The sequence below is a fragment of the Globicephala melas genome, chromosome 9 (assembly GCF_963455315.2).
Source record: "Globicephala melas chromosome 9, mGloMel1.2, whole genome shotgun sequence".
NCBI lineage: Eukaryota > Metazoa > Chordata > Mammalia > Artiodactyla > Delphinidae > Globicephala > Globicephala melas.
This window is the reverse complement of record NC_083322.1, coordinates 90406683-90429138: the sequence shown is the minus strand read 5'-3', so window position 1 is coordinate 90429138 and position 22456 is coordinate 90406683. Positions and strand designations below refer to the sequence as shown.

The 22456-nt window shown below is 43.4% G+C and overlaps 1 protein-coding gene across 20 annotated transcripts in view; it reads left to right on the top strand.

Moving 5' to 3' along the window:
* The first annotated feature begins 2504 nt into the window (after positions 1 to 2504).
* Positions 2505 to 22456, top strand: part of NRCAM (neuronal cell adhesion molecule) — a 320798-nt gene continuing 300846 nt past the window's right edge. For 15 of the 20 annotated variants that reach the window (XM_030871144.2, XM_060304833.1, XM_060304829.1 and 12 more), the window contains exon 1: positions 2506 to 2684. The gene's annotated coding sequence lies outside the window, so the exon portion shown is untranslated. Of the gene's footprint in view, positions 2685 to 2784; positions 3326 to 22456 lie in introns of those variants that run through there. The other 5 variants (XM_060304837.1, XM_060304827.1, XM_060304821.1 and 2 more) reach the window with 4 other exon arrangements.

Sequence of the window (22456 nt, the reverse complement as noted above, 5' to 3'; positions counted from 1 at the left end):
CTCATGTAACAGCTGTTAGGTTCTCCCGGCAGAGCTGCAATGCAGTTGAATAAACTGGAAGTTAAAACTATATAATCATTTTATATTGTTACAAGTATTTTGCAGTATCAAAATTACTTAATCTGTGGTGCTGTCACTGTGGTTCCCGTTTCCTCCAGAACTTTTTTCCTCTTCTGTCTTTGTTCTTTTTATTCAAGTATGTATTCACTTGACAGACATCTGATCACGCAATTGCTTTTCAAACTAGAATTTGCTGAGTACCTATTATGTCCTAGACACTGTGCAGTGCTTTAAACTGACCCTAACGATAACCCTGAGTATTAAGTACTGCTATTACACTTGTAGAGATAAGGAAAACTGTCCCTGGGGAAGTTGTCCCTTGCCCGAGATTCCTTCATGTCTGCATTCCTTGAGCACTGCCCCCCACACCCAGCCCCATCCCCCCGATTACCGGCCAGAAGGACATGCAGGACAACCCAGGACTCTTTGCGGTTACTGAGGTAAGGAGGGTTTGGAGGGGTCTGAAGCCCTTTACACAGGTGGGAATGATGAGGCGGTGAGAATGGAGTTATGATTATCCGTGGCTCCATTTCTTTCGGTGGGAAATGAGGTCACACAAAAATAAGATGATCCTCATTAAGAAGTGAAATTTTGGTCTTCCCTGGTGGCGCAGTGGTTGAGAGTCCGCCTGCCGATGCAGGGGACATGGGTTCATGCCCCGGTCCGGGAAGATCCCACATGCCGTGGAGCGGCTGGGCCTGTGAGCCATGGCCGCTGAGCCTGCGCGTCCGGAGCCTGTGCTCCGCAACGGGAGAGGCCACAACAGTGAGAGGCCCGCGTACCGCAAAAAACAAACAAACAAAAAAAAGTGAAATTTTGTGGAGTCAGGCATGGAAACATCATTCAAATGTGGCAAGTACTCTTACAGTAAAAAACAGAGACTCGGCAAAGACTTCACAGAGGAGGTATCAGCTGAGCGAGGCCCCGAGGGACGAACAAGAGTTCGCCAGATGAACAAAAGATGGAGGAATATTCTAGATGGGAGAAATCTCACATGCAGAGACAATAGAGTTATGAAAATTCTTTTCACTGGAGGACAGACAGGTAAGTTACCGGAAGATTGTGAGGGAATGTGCCAGAAGATCTGGAGTTCATTTTATAGGCAACAGAGAACCAGACCAGACTTTTAAGTAAGGGTATCATGATCACATTCTTCTTTTTTTTTTTAATAAAAATAATTTAGAGGGGGATTTGGAAAATTAACTGAGAGGTGAGAGGTACCCAGGAGGTGGGCTGAGGACCCGGATCAGAAGAGTAATGGGACTGAGGAAACAACTTGTGCAAAGACCCAGTAGCCAGAGATCCCAATACTGTTTCAGGAACTGGTGGGAGGAGAGGATGATGGCATCTGCGAGAGCCAGAAAAGAAGGCTGCTCCCCGGCATGCATGGAGCTGTGGGTTGAAGTGGCAAGTTCACACTGAAGTCAGAGCAGAGCAGAGGAGTCGTCAGCGCCTTGAAGGATGACCCTGTGCCTTTTTTATTCCTGAACCCCGCCTTAACACAGGGCCTGGAGCCTGGGGATGAGGAGAGGGGATGCGGGGTTCCACAAAAGTCTTCCTGAATTAAACTAGAGAAAGGAAGGAAACAAGGCTCCAGCAGAGGGGAGGGAGAGTTGGAGCCTGCAGTAAATGGTCAAATGATCAAGTCAGGTGATGCCTGATGATTGGGAAGAAGCCCTGGAAGGTCAGGCTGCAGACCAGAGTAGATGACTGAGGATGAGTTATCAGGCTAACGATCTTGGACATCAGCTAGGATACAGCGCAGACCTCACTCCAGAGCCTGAAACTTGCGGCCCCAGTGTGTTTGCTAAAATACACATTTAGAAAATCTTAACTCTCTTTTTACATTTCAAATAATTCTCCATAACGCTCCCAAATCTGAAAATAATCAAATCTGAACTAATCCTGTTCTCTGGAACCAGAGATCCAACTCCCACCGCGCATAGACCGCTGAAGCTTCCCTTTCTGGGGGCTGCCTGGAAAGAAGAGTTGCCAAAAAATTAAAAGCAAAACAAAAAGACGTCAATTTCAACCATCCCAGCTGGTGAGTCTCAACGAAATTAAATGCTTTAAAAGAAGGTGTAGCGGTGGGAGACCACAGACATCACACAGAAACCAGCACCACGAGAGTGACATTTCAAAACCACCCATTTTCTGGAACATCTCTTGTAGCCAAATTCCAGACCCCAGCCACCCTCGTTCCCTGCACGCTCCCGCCCTCCGTCCCTCACGCGCTGGCTGGATGACGTGGTTGGTGGTGGCGCGGCCGCTCAGGTGAGGGGCCACCCAGCTCCCGGAGGCGCGGGCGCTCGGAGCCCATTCGCCGCCGCAGCCGCCGCAGCAGCAGCAGCAGGGGCGGCGCGGAGGGGAAGGGGCGGGGCGGGCGGAGGGAGAGCGGCGCGCGCGGGGAGGGCGCTGCGGCGGGGGCGCGCGCGGGCGCAGGGCCAGCCCTGCTTCGCTCGGGTCGACGGCTGACGCGCGCCGCAGTCGGAGCCTGAGCCGCGCGGGCGCAGGGGACGGCGCGGGGCTGCTGGTGGCCACAGCTGCGTCGGGGACGGACTACACCGGTGCTCGGGGTCGCGGGCAGCTGCGCGTGGGCCGAGTGGTGGGCGCGGCGTAAGAACGTGAGTAGCTCCGCACGCGCGGCTGGCGGTGACACTCGGTCCAGCTCGGGGGCGACGGCTCGAGCGGAGGAGGGCGCGGGGGGCGGCTGTGTTGTCGCCGGGACACCGGAACACCCTGGCTTCGCAGCGCTCCTCCAGGTCTCCCTGCCGCAGGGGCAACCTGGCAGCCAACTCCCTTCCCCTCCGGCTCCGGGCGGGAGGAGGGGACCGCAGCCCTGTGCGGGCCAGGCTGAGATACAGCGGCGCCGGCGGGCCCCCTTCACCTCCCCAGCCCTTGGCCAACTTGTGCATCCGTGCTCCCCGCTTTCCGGGAAGCCCTGCCTGGAGGTGGCTTTGGGGCCAACTGGGCCTGGAGAGGCTGCTGGGGCCCGGCACTGCGGCTTCCCGGGCAGGGAGGCGGAGGGCGCGGGCTGTCAAGCCGCAGGGCCGGCGGGGCGAGTAGTGCAGGTGCCTGGGCAGCGCGCTCCGGCGTGTGCATGTTCCGGTCCCCGAGGACGTATCTGGGCGTGGGCTTTGTTCGGATGCGCTCACACCTGCGCGGATCGCCGGAGTTCAGGGGCGGTCCGACCTCCACTCTCTCCGGCCTGGAGAGAACTCGGGGAACAAGGGATGGAGGACGGAAGAGACCCCGAAAGCAGTAGGTAGGGGGATTTCCGGGGTCTTTGTCGGCCCTACAGGTGCAGGTCCCCGGGGTCCCGGCGCCCCGCCCGGCCTCGCGGGACTGGGACTTGTTGGGACTGGCACGCCGCGGCTTGAGGCTGACTCAGAAGAGCCCCTTCCCTGCCCAGGCTCCCAACGGTGGGATCTGGCAACAGCTTCTCCCGGGGATGTTGTGTTGAGCCGCCCGTCACTGCCGGCTCAGGCGCATCCATCTCCCGGCGAGCGCCATCTGCGCCGCGCGCTGCCTCCGGCCCCGTGCACGCCGTGCGGGTGGGCGCCGCAGCGCGCGGGTCCGCGGCGGTTAGCCAGCCCAGCCATTCCCCGCCCGCATCTGCCCGTGCGCAGAGGGGGAACCGGGGTGCCGTGGTCTTGGGAGCCCGGGAGCGCTCTTTCTCCCAGAGCCGTGTACTCTGGGCAGCAAGCACCGCCGGAGGGTTCCCTGGGTCCGGAGGGGCTGGTGAGCAGGCCACTGTCCTCCCCTCCGGGTCGCCTCCCTCCCGCCCGGCTCCCGGCCCGCGGCAGCATCTTCTGTTCCCCGCACGCTAGGGGGCCGTCCCTGTGCAGCTGCCGGCGAGGAGGGGGGCCGCCGAGCGGTGGCGTGTCTTTACCACCCCGCCTCTCTCCTGTCGTTTTCGCACCAGCAGCTCCAGCCAGAGGCTACATCCGGCGCGGAGCACTCTGTCCTAGGAGCGAAGCGTTCTTTTCGTCCCCTTCCCGCTTGGTTAAGGCGCAGAGGTGCGAGTATCCGGGGCAGGGCCCTTCCCCGCCCGAGGCTTTAGCAAGCAGAGACGGAGGAGAGTGTAATGGGGCAGGAAGCAACTCTCCTGGGGCAGGAGCTCCCCCTGGGGCTATCCGGAAAGGAACAAGGTAGCCACTGAATACAAACGTACATAAGGAGGCTAGGCTGCTTTGGCTGCCACTGCTTTATGCTAACCATGCCCTGTTATTAAAATATTGTAATAATACCTCAGAAGTAAATGAGACCTTCCAGAAGTACTGAAGTGGATTTAGGCAATTGGATACTTTCTACTTTAATGGTAATGATAGTCAACATTTTCTGAGCGCGTCAGAGGTGCTGGGCCGCTGTGCATGTTACATGTAGCTATCATATCAGTTTCCATAGCAACCCCATGTTAAAAATTAGGAGACGGAGACTTACATCGAGTAACTTTCCCAAGGCCACATAGCTAGGAAGTGAGGAAGCAAGGATTAGCTTTTTGGCCAAACAAGGCTGTGAAAATGTGGCCTTTTGGAGGCGTATCATTAGTTTAGAGGAAGCCTAAAACCACCCAGTGCTCAGAAATCAGGGACATACTGTAAGCCCATTTAATTGTGGCCCCTGCAGACCTCACAGTAGCAGGCAGTGTTGTAATTCAGCGAATTGCATTGCGGAATAGCCTTTTGATTGCCCTGTATTGCCCTTCAGTTCCTTTACATGTTCCTTTATCCCTGCTAGCTTTTAAGTACTTGGCTGTTAACCCACAATCCAACCACAGTCACTGGGCTCTTCTTAGTGACTAGAGCCACCTGCGATTCCAGAGAGGCTGAGAGGTTCCTGGCACATCACAATTTTTGAGAGAACTTCTTCTTTTTTATTTTTTAAGAAAAGGCAAATATTTCCATTTGGCAAACATTTCTGTTGCAGGTCCCCAGCCCTGAATCTCCTTTGTAGATTCTTTTGATGGCAGCAGCTTTACTCCTCCAATTGGATGTTGAATTTGAATAAGACCCTAGTATAAAATCTTAGGAAAGCATTAGCTGTCCTAAGTATATGACTGGGGCGCATTTATAAAGATGTTAACTAAAAGAAACAAGAGTGTGAATGACAGTGAAATCAGCTCTTCCTGGAATAGCTTTTGGAATGATTGTAATTGACTGACCGGTTGGAAAAATGAATTCATTTTGCTTTCTTAATCCTGCTGACTCATGGTCTTCTTTCAGCTTGCTTTCTACTTCATTACAGGAAAGGTGCTAAACATTTCACATAATCCAGGAATTTTAGAGCTGTCAGAAAACATTGTTCCTAAATCTTTGGGTTTCAAAATGAATACACTGGGGCTCAGAGAGGTCACCCAGCTGTCTTATGCAGGGTAGTGATGAGGTGCTTGGACTGTAGGCCAGTCTCCTTAATACACATCATTTTTGTTATTGGAGTAGCCACAGTAAATGAAAAGCAAGTCATCTTTGGAAACGGTACTTGCGGTGAGGCAGATGTGACAACACATTGGCTGTGAGTGCTTCAGAAGGGGGAGCACGTGCTGAGAACGTGTACACTTGGGCTGTAGGAAATTTCCTTAAGACTCATTTCAAATAATTCTTTCATGTACGATAGTTTTCCTTGCCTAATTGATTGAATATAATTAGAATCTGCAGATATTATGTAGTGTATGTACAAAGGACCTATTTAACGGAACCCCTCAGGAAGCTTTTCTGGTATAGAGATACTTTTATTCATTCGTTCATTTATTCACAGATATTTACTGAGTGCATGGCCTGCTGTTCTAAGCACTGGGGTTGCAGTGGTGAGCAAAGCAGAGTTCCTGCCCTCGGGGAGATTAATTCCAGTTTTATCATTTATGGCTACACACTTACACACACAGATTCTTTTTTTCCACATACAAATGTACAGCTTGATGAATTTGCCCAGACTGAATACACCACGTAACTGTGCCCAAATCCAGGACCAGAACATTGTGAATGTCAGAGAAAGCCCTCTTGTGGCTTCCACCAGTCATTACTCTCCCCTAAGGGTAACCACCGAGATGCCAGTCTTTTTTTCCCTCTGATGTTCTCACTTTGAAATCAGAACGTCTTTGTCTTAGTTAGCTCAGGCTGCCATAACAAAATACCATAGACTGGGTAGCTCAAAGAAGAGACATTTATGTTCTTACAGTTCTGGAGTCTGGAAGTCTGAGATCAGGGTATCAGCCTGGGTTCTGGTGCGAGCTCTCTTCCTGGCTGGCTGATGGCCGTCTTCTCCCTGTGTGCTCATATACCCTTTCCGCAGCCTGTATCTTTGGAGAGTTCCCTTCTCTTCTTCTTCTTAGAAGGCCGCTGATGCTGTTGGATTAGGACCCTGCCCTTATGACCTCATTTAATCTTAATTACCTCCTAAAAGCCCTATCTCCAAATGCAGTCACATGGAGAGTTAGGGCTTCAACATATGAATTTTGGGGGAAGCAATTCAGTCCATAGCAGTACAGATTTGCTGCCTCTGCCAGCAGCCTTTGGAGTCTCATCCCCATTTGCAAAGAACGTTTCCCATCTGAGAAGTGTGGTAACCCATAACAAATGTAGCTAGAATACAGAGCTCCTAAAGTATTCTTCTGTAGGAAGTTTTGTCTGTTTGCATCCAAAGACTGCTTTAGGTCAGCCTTCAAATGCTGAGATGGTTGCTGAAAAGGAAGTGATTTGCAAATGATTGGAAATTACTAAATACAGTTAGATGTATTTTCCCTTTTCTGTTTCATGCTTCTCCCGAAGGAACCCAGAATTTTTCTGCCAGGTAAGGACCGAGGAGCAGGTAGGACACTCCTAGCCTCCAGGGATGCTAGGGGCAAGAATCCAGTGGTTTATTTTATTTAACCCTTTGTCCACCCAGGCAAATGAAAAGCCCCTTTAGTTTGAAAGAGTCTTTATTGGCATCAGAGGCTGAAGTTTCTAAGAATAAGAAAATGTGCCAGAAGGAACTGATGAATGTTTATTTTCCCTCTTAAAATGTGAAGGAGAGGGCTACATGAGGAAGACATGGGAATGGCTCTGCTTCCAGGTTTATAGCAGCTCTGACATCTTTAGTATCAGGTTGTCTCTAAATGGGGAAGCAAATGCAATATATTTGTAGAAAATGTGATTTTTTTTTTGGCTGTTACTGTTTTTGCTATGACAAAATATATATAACATCAACTTTACTGTTGTAATCATGATTAGCTGTAGAGTTTAGTGGCATCAAGTACTTCACATTGTTATGCAGCCTTCACCCCTGTCTATCTGCAGAACTTTTCTCAGCTTCCCAAACTGAAACTCTGCGCCCATTGAAACAGTAACTCCCTGTCCGCCCCCCCGCCCCCCGCCACCGTCCCCCAACGCCTGCTGAGTACCTTTCTATTTTCTGTCTCTATGAATTTGACTACCCTGAATACCTCATACGAATGGAATCATGCAGTATCTGTCCTTGGACTGGCTTAAGTCACTTAGCATAAGGTCTTCAAGGCTCATCCACGTGTCAGAATTTTTTTCCTTTTTAAAGCTGCAGAATGTTCCATTGTATGGACACACCATGTTTTTATAATTCATTCATCTGTCAAGTTGGGCACCTGCCACTTTTTGCTGCTATGAATGTGGGTGTACAAATACCTTTTTTGAATCACTGCTTTCAACTCTTTTAGGTATATACCCAGAAGTAGGATTGCTGGATTGTATAGTAATTCCACTTTAAGTTTTTGAAGAACCACCATACTGTTTTCCATGGCAGCTGTGCTGTTTTACATTTGCGGCAGCAGTGCACAAGGGTTCAGTATCTCCACATCTTCACCAACACTTGTTTTCTCTTTTCTCGATAATAGCCATCCTTGTGGGTGTAAAGAACTGTAGCTGTTACTTTTAAAAGGTATAAATTAATATACTGTGTATATTATGAATAAGCCATTCGCAATATTTTCTAATTTACTGGTTTAATTTTTATTAATAAGGAAATGTGTGGTTCCTAACAAGTGTTAATTGACCCCATACTTCGTGCAAAGTCCGGGAGAAGCCAGCCTTGGTGACACACATTCATGTGATATTTTTAAAAATGTGGAATTAGGGCTTCCCTGGTGGCGCAGTGGTTGAGAAGTCCGCCTGCCAATGCAGGGGACACGGGTTCGTGCCCCGGTCCGGGAAGATCCCACATGCCGCGGAGCGGCTGGGCCCGTGAGCCATGGCCGCTGAGCCTGCGCATCCGGAGCCTGTGCTCCACAGCGGGAGAGGCCGCAACAGTGAGAGACCCGCGTACCGCAAAAAAAAAAAAAAAAAAAGTGGAATTACAGTATGTATGTCTGTAGTTCTCTTTTGCTAAGTGATTTTGCTTGGAGGTTAGATTACATATTAGTATGCTTTTATTTTACCGGAAAATTTGACATTGTTATTTTAACCCAGACCAAGAGCACATTTGCCTCATATCTGGGAACAGATAGGAATATGGTACATTGACTATTTAGGGATGTGCCCAAGTTGTCATTTACAAGTCTGCATCGGACATTGTTCCCCGCCACGGAATCTTCAAAGATGACAGCATAAACTCACACCACCCAATTATAATTGCTTAGCTGAGCTAATAAAAAAGATACGGTGTCAGCTTCATTGACCTATTTTACTGGCCTACAAGTTTGGAATTTCAAACGAGAAAAAGGTAATTTTTAAAAGTCTGATACAGGGTTTCCTTCAAGTGACTGAAAACCTAGTGAATATAAGAAATGCCAGTGATAAAGGGAATCTACAAATGCTCATCTGCTGCACACACTGTCCAAGTGGCTTATTCAGTTTAAAAACAGGAATGACAAATAAACCTTATCTTGTCTTAGGTGTTCCCTGATTTTGTTCCATATTGTCCCATGCTAAGGCATTGTTTAATTCACATGAGAATGAAAATGACAGTTACTGTCAGAGGAAAATGATACTTTCAAAAATTCTTTTTTTTTAATTTTTTTGGCCATGCCGCGCAGCATGCAGCATCCTAGTTCCCTCACGGGGGATCAAACCCGAGCCCCCCTCAAAGGAAGCGTGGAGTCTCAACCCCCAGACCGCCAGAAAAGTCCAAAAAATTGTTCTTATTAAATGATAGGAAGAGCTGGAAAGAATATTTTGAATATACATCCATATTCATATGTATATTTCAGTTTTCTGATGTGCGTGGTGTATTGGTTCAAAACCCTCTGTCACCAGGAAAATATATTCCCAAGGCCATTTGAGGGAATCCTGTAGGAGGTCTTCTACTGTGTAATATGCAATGAATTTGATTTGTCTTTCTCAAGTGGGCTGAGAGCATTCAAAAAATTCAGTAGATGCATTCAGCACGGAGTGATCTTTTCTCCGAATTTCAACTTTAAAGCTAATTTCATGCCACTTTCCAATGCCCTTGGCTTTTTGAATGGTGTGATTTACAGCGTTCGTTTTGGACGAGCATTATAAACTCCTGTTAAACACCCTTAACAGATTCTCTCTCAAGGGAAAGGGAAGGGAAATGTACTAATCTTCCATTCATTATGCCTTAAGGTAAAAATGGACCGTGTTTCGTCCAAGAGTTTCGTCCTGGAGTTTTGTGGTCTTTGAGGAAGGATGGCTGGAGCTGGTGCACTGCTGCCTTCCAAAGCCTTGTGCGGCTTTTCAGTCCCTCACCTCAATAGGGAGCTGAAAGGACAAAAGTGAACAAAGGAGGTCTGTTTTGCCTGCCCCACTTGCTGGGCTGTTGTCTTGGCCCTTTTCAGCGAAGGCGGGGCGGGGGGAGCTGGGTCAAAGTTGAAGAACACTGAAAAGGAATTCAAGCTTCATGTCGAAGTTTGAATTATAGCTTCAGTTTGAGTGCCGAGTAGATTAGTTTGAATTGAAATTTTTGAATCCGGGGAAGCTTAAGTGACAGATGGTGTTGGAAGTGCGTCCAGAGAGCTGGATGGCGTACCCGGGATGTTGAGTGCCGAAGCGAGGCCCTCGGTAAACATCTAGTTAACTGACAAAAGTTTTCAAACTGTAGGAAGTGCAGTTCGATGCTGTGCGCCCCATTAAGACGCTGGACTGTGTGAATTAGGGGAGGCCCCTGCGTCTGGCATACACTCAGATGTGCTGGTCCCCCCCTAATTGCATTGCAAATACTCTTCTGACTGTTTTGCTGCTTCCCCCTCTAGTCTTTAGTGAAATAAACACAGAAATGCCCAATCAACGTCCCTTGCAAAATGTCCTTACAGTGTCTTGATATTGATTGTTTTGGTATATGACAAGATCAATCTGTCCTAAATATGGACTAATCAGTGCTTTTTCCTGTATGAGTGTATTTATGCAGCGTGATTTCAGCTTTCTGCTTCTCGTGGTAGACCATCACTGTTATATTTCCTACTGAAGTTTTTAACACGGCACATGGTTTCCCCATTCAATTTGGTTGGGAGCATCTGATTTAAAATATTTCCGAAGGAGAAGTTGGCTGTGTGTATAACTAGAATAATGAGATAGCTACTGGGAAGTCAGGGTTATTGAAATGCAATAATTTGGGGTAATTTGCGGGTTTTAAAAATTTTCTCCTTTATTGGATTATAGTTGATTCCCAATGTGTGAGTTTCAGGTGTACAGCAGAGTGATTCAGTTATACATATACATGTATCTATTCTTTTTCAAATTCTTTGCCCATATAGGTTATTACAGAGTATTGAGCAGAGTTCCCTGTGCTATACAGTAGGTCCTTGTTGGTTATCTATTTTAAATATAGCAGTGTGTATATGTCAATCCCAAACTCATTGGCGTAATTTGAAACACTTCCTGGTACTCCATAAAAACTACAATTAGAAAAATCTTGCTTTGATATCTTTGACCATTAAAATGACTTGATGACATAGTCTTTTGTTCTGATGGTTAGTGGCATGGTAGTGAAAAGCCTTATTTATAAACATGTAATACAGTCAGATGAATAGTTCTACTGTAAGGGCAGTAACATTGACAGGGCGATAATACGAACTAAATAGTAAAGTAAAAATTCAGAGATAATTAATACTGTAATAAAAACAAGTGATTTTACTTCAGATTTGATTATATAACTTAAATCACATGTTGTGTTTTACATAAATCATGATAGATACTTGCCGTGTCTCATAGATTTTAAGGTAACTTGCATTTTCATACTTGGAATAGGGTTTAAAAACTCCATGGCTCTGTCTCTGTTTCTAGTTACAGTTACTGTGGTGCAAAATCATGGTGGATGGTAAAATACATCAAGGGTTTATTGCTGTCCTAGGGCTCTGAGGGGACTCGGTAAACAGTAGGGAGGGAGGGAGTCAGATTTATTTGCTTGGACTGGGGTGGGGAGAGTCGAGATCAGAGACAGTGAAGGATTCAAATGGAAGGAAGACTCAGGTGGGTAATGAGAATTGTGACATCCTGGAGAAGTGTCCCATGGCAGAAGGAGGGAGAGGCATTTTAAGTAATGAGGAGAGAGTAAAGAACAGAGTGCTGGAAAAGTAATAACAAAATCTGAAAGAAGAGAATGGGCGGAGAATAAAAATGTTTGCGGCAGTTGCTCAGCTAATGGAGACTAGTTTCCATAGCATCCTATACTAAATATTCAAAAAAAGTTTTTTGAAATATAGTTGATTTACAGTGTTGTGTTAGTTTAAGGTGTATAGCGAAGTGATGCAGTTATACATACATTTTCTTTTTTTTACATTCTTTTACATTATAGGTTATTACAAGATACCGAGTATGGTTCCCAGTGTTAAACAGGAGTAGGTCCTTGTTGGTTATCTATTTAATGTATAGTAGTGCTTATATTTTAATCCCAAACTCCTAATTTATCCCCCCACCCACTTCTAAATATTTTTTAAAGATTTTATTGTGGTACATTAGGTCATTGAAGTTACTTGACATCGGAGAATAGAAATAACTCGTAAATCACTCTGCAAAGACAAAATGTGATGGTACATTATTTATGTTGAAAAGAAAGGCATTGACAAGAACTTACTGGGAGTCAAAGGTAAAGTTCTTTCAGCATAACACAGTTAAATTCTCAGTGAGATCATCTCTTCTCACCAGCTCTTTGTTCCTCTATATACAGATGGCTCTGGGTAGAGAAAGTTAGATACATGAAAACGGGAACTTGCCATGCACATTTTGGGGTGATTATTCAGGCTATACAGGATTCTTCACTTTGCACAAGGGTGATATGATGAGTGAGCTTCTATAACGCATCGAAGTTCAATTCAGGAATGATTTTTCAAGGATGTCTAAGTAGACGAATGAAGAGCATGATAGGTACCAAGTGAAACGCAAGCAAATATGGCTAAATAAAAATCAGTAAAGAGGTGGACACGTGGTAGGTGAGGAGAAGTGCCCCAGTTGTATGAAAATATTTTATATTGGCTCTAGATAACATTGAGAGGCCAATAAAGGAAAGCCACTAACAAAATAGTCACCCAGGATAGGCATTTTTTGGCTTTGCTCATAAGAGACTTCCATCAGCTTTCCTTAGGCTTCTAGGCGTGGAAACCCAGCCCTTGCACTGTTCCACTAGAAACCTCAGCTGCATTTCTCATGCATGGTGGTGTATATGCACGAGTCCCCATGTTTGATGAAAGAATGAATGACTGAATCCATGAATATTGCAAAATATCAAGTGGATCTTTGGTTGGACAACATTGGGGAATTTTGTCCCCAGCCCTGTTTGAAGACATAGACAAAGTCTAGACCGTGGAAAATCCAACATTCATAATTTCATGCCTGGATTCTCTATGATTATAATTTGCTTCCTGGTTCTCAATTAGACACTTGAGTGGGCAGGTGAAATCACTCCATCCAGAAGGGTACCATTTTTGAAATTGCCACTGTGTAGCCCTAAACGGCATCCTTGTGACGCCAAAGAGCTCCTCTGTCATTTTCTACTTTTGCTGGCAGCTGCTGATTCCAGGTTTGCACAAGGCTTTCCTTTCCTTCAAGTCCGAAGCTGACGCTCATTCCCCTCCGGAGGTGTCTGGGTGGGTGCACACTGATTGAGTTGGAGCACTTTCTGAGATTGCTTTCCACCATCTGAATGGGAAGAAATCAGAAGTGAGGCATACAGGACTGACATGCAAAGTGGAAAAAGGCTGGTGTGGGAAACACATCAGGAGACCTCAGTCTGCAGCTTTAAAAATGGAACTTTCTCCCTTTTTTGGTTGTTTATTGAGTACTCCTACCTGTACTTTTCTTTATATTCCAAGATGTGAGTTGAGTTATAGCATGGCCCTTCCCAACTAGTTAGTGGATTATAGTGAGTGATTGGGTTTGAAGCAGTGGGTCCATGTTTGAGAGATACCAGAGTGAAAATTTTTCTTGAAATTTGTAATTAATTAAATTTTGAAAAGTACTGGGCTACTCTGTATAGACTAGGAAACTTGGCTTTACTGTGTGGCTTTGGATAAGTTGCTTAAGTTCTTCTTTTCCTTGAGCTGGAAAATGAAGATAAACCACATAAATTTTCTCATCATCAACCCTACCTCATGAGTGTATGTCATCACTAGGACCAATGATGATGAAAAGGAAAGTGCTGAAAGACAACATCGGTCTGTGTTCTTATTAGGTAGACAGTAGCCATTTTGTTCACTATGATACTTTGCCAGATTTGCTTCAGAGATATGTATGTTTCATACATCCTTAGCAACAACCATGTCTACTTGATTTTGAATAAATGAAGTGGTCTCATGCTGCAGTCTGTGAGATGGGTACCCTTTTTGGTGCTTCATGGTGGGACTGTTTTCAAAACACAAACTATATTCTTAACTTTCAACAAACGATAATATATATGTGAAAGTCAGATTGAGTCCATATGATAAAAAAGGTGTAAATTCAGCAAATACATTTTTTCCAGTTGTATTCAGTGTCCGTAATAGTCTTTGAAATCTAATCGTGTTTTACCTAAGCCATATTCTATTCATAGGACAGCCAGTAATTTTTTTTGTCAGCCATGACTATCAATACCGCAAATCAATAAAGCATGAAACCATTTTAATATATTAAATTCATCCAGCTCACAAACTGCATGTGCTTAGAGGTTTGCTATAAAGAGAGACACATGTAATGAGGCTTTTGAGCACGTTTATATGTATATCATTGTTTGTATTTACTCTGTGCCTTTGTACCTCAGACAAGAAATAGATATTTAAAAATAACAGCCACATAGCCAGTATGGAAAACAATATGGAGGTTCCTCAAAAATTAAAATTAGCACCACCATATGATCCAGCAATCCCACTTCTGGGTATTTATCCAAAGGAAGTGAAAACGGGATCTCGAAGAGATATATGCACTCTCATGTTCATTGCAGAGTTATTTATAATAGCCAAGAGATGGAAACCACCTAACTGTCCATCAACAGACGAATGGATGAAGAAGATGTGGTATATGTACACAATGGAATATTATTCAGCCATGCGGAAGGAGGAAATCCTGCCGTTTGTGACAGGATGAGCCTGCAGGGCATTATGCTAAGTGAAATAAGCCAGACAGAGAAAGACAAATAACTGCACGATATGACTTACGTGTAGAATCTTTAATTTAATAAAAAGGAGTCAAACTCATAGTAGAACAGTGGTTGCCAGGGGCTGGGGGTGTGGGAAATAGGGAGAGGTTGGTGAAAGGGAGCAGCCTTTCAGCTAAAAGATGTCTGAGGATCTAATGTATAACATGCTGACTGTAGTTGGCAATACGGCATTGTATCTAAGAGAGCAGAACTTAAATGTTCTCACACACAAAAAAGGAAATATGTGAGGTGATAGGTGTGTTAATTAACAAGATGGGAGGAATCCTTTCACAATGTATACATGTATCAAATCACCACGATACACACTTAAATATCTTACAATTTTATTGTCAAATTATACCTCAGTAAAGCTGAAAAACTACTAGTCATCATTGACCTGGGTGTAGACACAGAGCTTTAGGAATGGGAAGGTGGTCAAAGGGTGTCCCCTGTCAGATTCGTATGTTGAAGCCCTAACCCTTGGTACCTCAGAATGTGACCTCATTTGGAGATGGGGTCTTTACGGTTAAAATGAGGTCATTAGAGTGGGCCCTAGTTCACTGAGTAGTGGCTTTCTAAGGAGAGGAAACTTGGAGGCAGGCATGGTTGAAGAAAGCTTTGTAGAAATGAAGGCAGAGACCTTACAAGCCAAGGAGTGCCAGAGATGGCGAGCAAAGCAGCAGAAGCCAGGAGAGAGCATGGAACAGACTCTCCCTCACAGCTCTCAGGAAGAACCGACCCTGCTGACACCTTGATCTTGAATTTCTAGCCTTCAGAACTGTGAGGCCATAAATGTCTGTGGTTGAAGCCACGCAGTGTGTGGCTTTGTGACGGCAGCCCTAGGAAACCAATACAGAATGCAATAATAAGGTCACCTGTTTCTAAGTTTATCCCTTACAAAAAAGAAAGGGTGAAAATATAGCCCCTTCACATCTCTATGTTCATATGTCTGTATCTATATCTGTCAATGTCTACTTCGTGTACCAAGGAGTATGTGTATATAAGTCAGTTAGTTAGAAAGGCTCTGTACTTTGAATTAAAGCACAGAAGTATTGAGAGTGGTGGTGGCAGAGTATTCATTTGATTAACTGGACAAAGGTATGAAGTTGGTAGTTTAATCAGTCGATTACTCTTTTTTTTTTTCGGAGCACAGGCTCCGGACGTGCAGGCTCAGCGGCCATGGCTCACGGGCCCAGCCGCTCCGCGGCATGTGGGATCTTCCCGGACCGGGGCACGAACCCGCGTCCCCTGTATCGGCAGGCAGACTCCCAACCACTGCACCGCCAGGGAAGCCCTCGATTATTCTTTTTGGCTGTAATCAAGTGGACTTCTACTTGGCTGCCTTTCTCGCGTAAATTGCCGTCACCTGGGAACTTCCGCGGGCGTATTTTGTTGAAGTCTCTGCAGGTGCCCTGGCTGCGCCTTGCCAAGCGGGAGGTGTCTCTTGACTTGGAAAACACAGTATGGGGGCTGATATTTCCTCCTGCTGAGGAACGCAAAGGCTTGGTGAGCCACCAGCCTGCTTCAGTGGGACAGGGTGAAGGATGGTCCTGGGGAGAACTCTGTAGCTCACTGTACTCAGGCAGCCCTTCTGTCTAGTTGAGGCAGCGGGATGGCCACGCTCTTTTAATCAACATGAATATTAGTTGGAATGAATTGGAAACTCTGAAGCCATTTTAGCTAGTCCTTCATGACGTCTGGCGGCTTGGTGTGAGTTCCTCATTTCCACCAGCGCCAGCCTTGTCTGTCTTGGATGGTGAGTTCCCGCATGGCAGTGACCCTAATTATTAGTGTCATGTGTACAGCATTTAATGAGCTGCCTCATCCATGGAAGGGCCGGGTTGTTTTAAATCATATCAATGAGATGATTTGGTAGGAAGGTTCTTGGGATGAGCACCAAGAACTTTAAAATGTCTGCATTTGTGTGATTCCGTAATTCCATTTTAATATGTAAACCATTTGCCAATTTGTGGTTCCCTCCTGGAGTTAGGAGAGACTAATGAAAACCCACCAGCATCCAGCAGGAAGTAATTTGGAACCATGGCTGTTTTTAGTCCTGCAGTTTCTTACAGCTTCTCTTTTCCATGCAGGACAGTGAGGCACAAATTGATGGAGTGAAATGTCCAAGGCTCTAGAAGGAGCAGAGGGCAGACGGTGGTTTGTTTCTGAAAATCACTCTCTCGGTATAAACTCTTTAGGTCTTTTAAATATTTGCCCTGAAAGACAATTTAGTGAAGGTGGTTTGAAAGATTTATGGGAACCATTGTAACGTTTGACGTCGACCAAAGTTTATTTGTAAGTGTATTAATACAGGGCTAGCAGTGCCAGTTCTAGGATAAATTATCAGCCTTAGATCCATTTTATTATTCTGAATTGTTTTGTTACACTAAACTCACAGTTTAAAATATTATGTGCAGGACTACGCTCCTTATTTCCAGCTCTGGACAAGCACAGTGCATCTTGGGAAAGCAGTTACTGCCAGGGAAAATGGAAAGGGCTGTCTCTGATCATCATCTAAGCATAATTTCAGCTCTTCCCACTCCTCCAATCCCCTCTCCAGTTGGGAGTGGGGCCAGTGATGAATATGCATGTGTCACACACCTGTGACCAAGCGATCCTCCATCAAGGAAGGACAGCGTATCAGTTACTTGAAACGGATGACTCGCGGCAGCTGCTGTCTGTGGCCCACAGGCTCCCTGCCCTGCCCGACAGCTGCAGCTCACATCCTGCCATCACAGCACCTCGGCCACAGTCAATGAAAGGGGCTGAGCCTGTTCGTCCCGAGCCATTGCTTCACGGGCAGCCTGCTCCTGAGGTGGTATATAGAAAGATGCCTCCCTGAATTGTAGGAAACGAAAGCACAATGATTTTACAACTTTTTACCATTTATAAATAACAGTAATCCTTGACACTTATTGGTTGCTCATCTATATGGAGCACCTTACATGAATGATCTCATTTAATCTTCACAGTAGCATTCTATGTCAGACACCAGTAAATGTTCTCTGGAGAGGGCCAGGTAATAAATATTTTAGAATTTGGAGGTCTCTCCCCAGACAGTCACAGATGATATGTAAATGAGTGGGCATTTTCATGTTCCTATGAAACTTTTTTTAGAAAAATAGACAGTGGGCCAGATTTGGCCACCCCCTCCTTTATGTTATTAAACCCATTTTATAGATGAAGAAACTGAGGCATAGGGAGTTTAAGTAATGAATCAAAATAACACAGCTGTTAAGTTGTGGAACTGGGATTCTAACCCAAGGAGTCTGACCCCTGTCCCATAGTTTTACCTCCTAAGAGCTACTATGTTATCCTGCTTTGAGAAACAACAAGGAATGGAATTTTAGTTTCTGCATATTGTGAGTTATAGATTATGACCCAAACTTCCATGAGAAACCTTCGTTTCCCTTAGAAACCTTGTGTAGAGAAGATATCAGTTCATGTCCTGAAGATGCTGTTTAGGTAAATGTAGAAAGTCTAGTCTGTAGCATATTCAAGTCATGGGACTGTGCCTTCGAATAATGGAATAAAGCTTTTAAGATTCTCCAAATGACCTAATGTTGTGGTCATTTTCATCAATAGGACTGCAGATGGCAAATTGCCCTAATTTTTAAAAATATGTAAATTATTACTTCTAAAAATTTGCTTAAACACTGGTGGTCCATGTGTTATATAGGCAAATAACTCTGGCACATTCCCAAGAAAGATTTTTATTTTTATAAACAACAAATTATGTAGAAGAGTTCCTTCCACATTCAATAGAAAGCCCTTGAATGAGAGATCTCAGCAGTTTTTGTTTTCCAGGATGGACAGCTCCTTTTGTATTTTATTTCCATGGTAACAGTTAAGTTTGGACTTAAGAACAACACACCTACAAGATAACCATCCAGGTGACATTGTTGGGCATCCCTTGGGGAATTTGTAATGCTCCGTGGGCTCTAGATAGCACCTGAAGTAGAATTACACTGGCTTGCTGTGTGTTTTGTAGAGCAAGCTCTTATTTAGACACTGAAGGTTCTCGGAATAGACTGAAGTTAAGAAACATTTGGTTTTAGGCAGCAGGTTCAGCACACACAAAATACCATGAGCGGCCAAACTTCAAAGACGTTCCTGGGACACCAGGAAGAGTTCCAGAACTCACAGTTCCTGACCTCTGGGTGAATGAAACTTTAGGAAGTATGCAGCTGGCAAAATGGAGCCTTCATGTGACCAAACATTGTTGCCTTTGCTTTGTTTGAGGGAAGCTCAAAATGGAACCACTCCCTGGTGGAGAAATCAGAGAGTGGAAACTCTTGTGGTGAGGTAACCCTATTCTCTTTGGAAATCTGAAGTCTTTGAATTGAGTGAGCCTCCATTCATTACTAAGAAAGCTGACAGAGGAATAAAACCCAACTAGGGGAAAAGTTGACTGCAGTGTCCCTGTGAAGTGGTTACTATGAATTAACTGGTGTAACAAATTATAAAGGGCATGATAAATCAATGCAGATCTTTTTTCTCTTGAATCATTTCCTAGAGAAGATAATCCTAAGGTTTAGTTTATTTAATGAAAAAAAAAGTGGCCCAAATAAAAATTGGAATTATGGTACTATGGACAACATTTTGTTTTCATGGGATTTGTTTTTTATAGTTGTATTGAGCTATAATTCACATATCATAAAATCTACCTATAGTAAGTATACAATTCCGTGAATTTTAAAATAAATGGGTAACTTGTGTAACTATGGTAAGCAGATTTCTAACTGGCTTGGAAGATTCTTTCCCCTGTAAAATACCCTCCCTGAAAGTGTGGGTGGGACCTGAGAATATGATGGGATGGCACTCCCATAATTAGGTTACAGTATATGGCTAAGGTAAAGGGATTCTGCAGACGTAGTCAAGGTCCCAAGTCAGTCAGTTATGAGTTAATGGAAAGAGAGATGATCTTGGCTGGCCTGATGTAATCAGGTGTGAGCCTCTGAAGGGGAACCTCTCCCACTGTCCTTGAAGGAGCTTCTATCCATATTGTGAATTACTTATGGAGAAGAGTGACTGCAGTCCTTCAGCCACAAGGAACTGGGTTCTGTAACAACTGAGTGAGTTTGAAAGGGGACCCTAAACTCCAGATGAGAAAGCAGACTGACCCACACCTTGATAGACTCAGCTTAGCTGTGCCTAGACTTCTGACCTATGAGAAACTGTGAGATAATAAATATGTGTTGTTCTAAGCCTCTAAATTAGTGGTAACTTGTCATGTAGCATAGGAAACTAATACAGCAACTGTCACCACCATCCAGCTTTGCATATTTTTATCACTTCCCCCCACATTTCCTTGAAACCATTTGCAAAGTCTTCTCTCACTCCAAGGCAACCACTGATCTGCTCTCTCGCTCTACAAATTTGCATTTTCTGGACTTTTCATATTAATGGAATCATACAATAAGGAATCTTTTTCATCTGGCTTCTTTCATTTAGCATAAATGTTTTGAGGTTCCTTCATACGGTAGCATGTATCAGTGGAATTCCATTGTATTGAGATACCACATTGTGTTTATATGTTCAGCAGTGGATAGACATTTGGATTGTTTCCAGTTTGAGGCAATTATGAATAATGCTTCTGTGAACATTAGCATGTAAGTCTTTGTAGCGATGTTTTCATTTCTTTGAGGTACTTAGGAGTGGAATTGCTGTGTTGTATGGTATATTTATGTTTGACTATTTATGACACTGCCAAGCTCTTTTCTAGAATGGCTGTATCATTTTACTTTCCCATCAGCAATGTATGAGGGTTTCAGTTTCCTGACATCCTTACCTGTCAATACATATTTATTATGGCCATTCTAGGGGGTATGTAGAGGTATCTCATTGTAGTTTTACTTGCGTTTCCCTAATGACTAATAATATTGAGGATCTTCTCATGTGTTTGTTAGCCATTGATATGTCTTCTTTGGTGAAATGTCTATTTAAGTGTTTTGCCAATTTTTTCAGTTGAGTCATTTATCTTATTGATTTATAAGAGTTTTAAAATTTATATATTCTGGATACAAGTCCCTTATCAGTATGTGATTTACAAATATTTTCTCCCATTTTGTGGATTGACTTTTCACTTCGTTGATGGTGTCCTTTGAAGCACACAATTTTTATTTTTGATGAAGTCCAATGTATCTGTTTTTTCTTTTGTTGGTTATACTCTTGGTGTCATATCTAAGAATTCATTTACTAACCCAGGGTCACAAAGATTTATTCCTATGTTTTCTTCTAAGAGTTTTATTGTTTGACATTACATTTATGACCTATTTTGTGTTAATTCTTGTACATAGTATAAGTTGAGGGTCTAAGTTCTTTATTTTATTTTGCATATGGGTATCCAGTTGTCCTAGCATCATTTGTTGAAAGACTATCCTTTTCTCATTGAAGTATCTTGGCAACTTTGTTAAAAATGAATTAACCATAAACGTAAGGAGTTATTCCTGGACTCTCAGTTGTGTTCCATTGATCTATCTATCCTTATGCCAATGCCATCCTGTTTTAATGTTTGTAGCTTATAGTAACTTTTGAAATTAGGTAGTATAAATCCTCCAGCTTTTTTTCTGCTTTAGTTGCAGCCCATATATTTTTCACTTTAGTTGCATTCCTTAAATTTCGATATTATTGATTTGTTTGGGTTTATGTATGATATTTATTTCCTTTTTATTTTCTATTTATTTCCTATTTGTTTCACTGATTTTCCTTTACTGATTCTTTTAAGTAATTTTTAAAGTATCATTTTAATTCCTCCATTGAAACTTTTACTTTTTTCTTGAATTATTTCCATAATGCATAAGATACATGCATCATATTATGCCCTATTTCAGAATAAAGATAACTTACTTCTAGTAAAATATATAACTTTGCTTCAATATATCTCCTTTTCCTCCTCCCTCCTTTGTGCTATTATCATCATTTAGATTACATTAATATGTGTTATAAATCCTTCATTCAGTGGTATAATTATTGCTTCATAAAATCTTTGTTTATCTAGAAATATCTATTTTTTTTTTTTGCTTTGTTTTTGAAAAACGACTTTGTGGGAGATATTCTCAGTTGACAATTTTTTTTTTCTTTCAGTACTTTGATTATGTCATTCTGCTGCCTTCAGGCCTCTGTTGTTTCTGATAAGAAGTCATAAATTATTTAAGTCGCTGTTTCACTGCAAGCGATGAGTCATTTTTCCCTCCTGCTGCTTTCAAGATCTTTTCTTTGCCTTTGATTTTCAAAAGTTTGATCATGATGTTCTTAGATATAGATCTCTTTGTGTTTATCCTATTTATGGTTCATTAAACTTATTAGCTGTGCACATTAATATGTTTCATCAAAGTCGGAAAGTTTTTGGCTACTATTTCTTCAAATATTTTTTCTTCTATTTTTTCCCCTTTCCTCTCCTTTTGGGACTTACCACTGTGCTTATGTTGGTATGCTTGATGTCCCACATGTCTCTGAGACTCTACTTATTTTTCGTCATCTTTATTTCTGTTCTTCAGATCGAATGATTTCTATCGACTAGTTTTAATGTTCATTGATTCTTCCATCTTCTCAATTTGCTGTGAGTGCCTCTAGTGAAATTTTCATTACAGATATTGAACTTTTCAACTCCAAAATTCCCCTTTGGTTCTTTTTTTATAATTTCTTTTATTTTATTGAGGTTCTCTATCAGTTGATTAATTGTCATCATGTTTTCCTTTATATTTTAAACATTGTTTTCTTTAGTTTTTGAACATACCTATACTAGCTGCTTTGAAGTCTTTGTCTGCTGATCCCAACTTTTAGGACAGTGCAGGGACATTTTTCTATTGATAATTTCCCCCCACGTATATGGATCATACTTTCTTTTTCTTTGCGTGTCTTACAGTGTTTGTGTTGAATACTC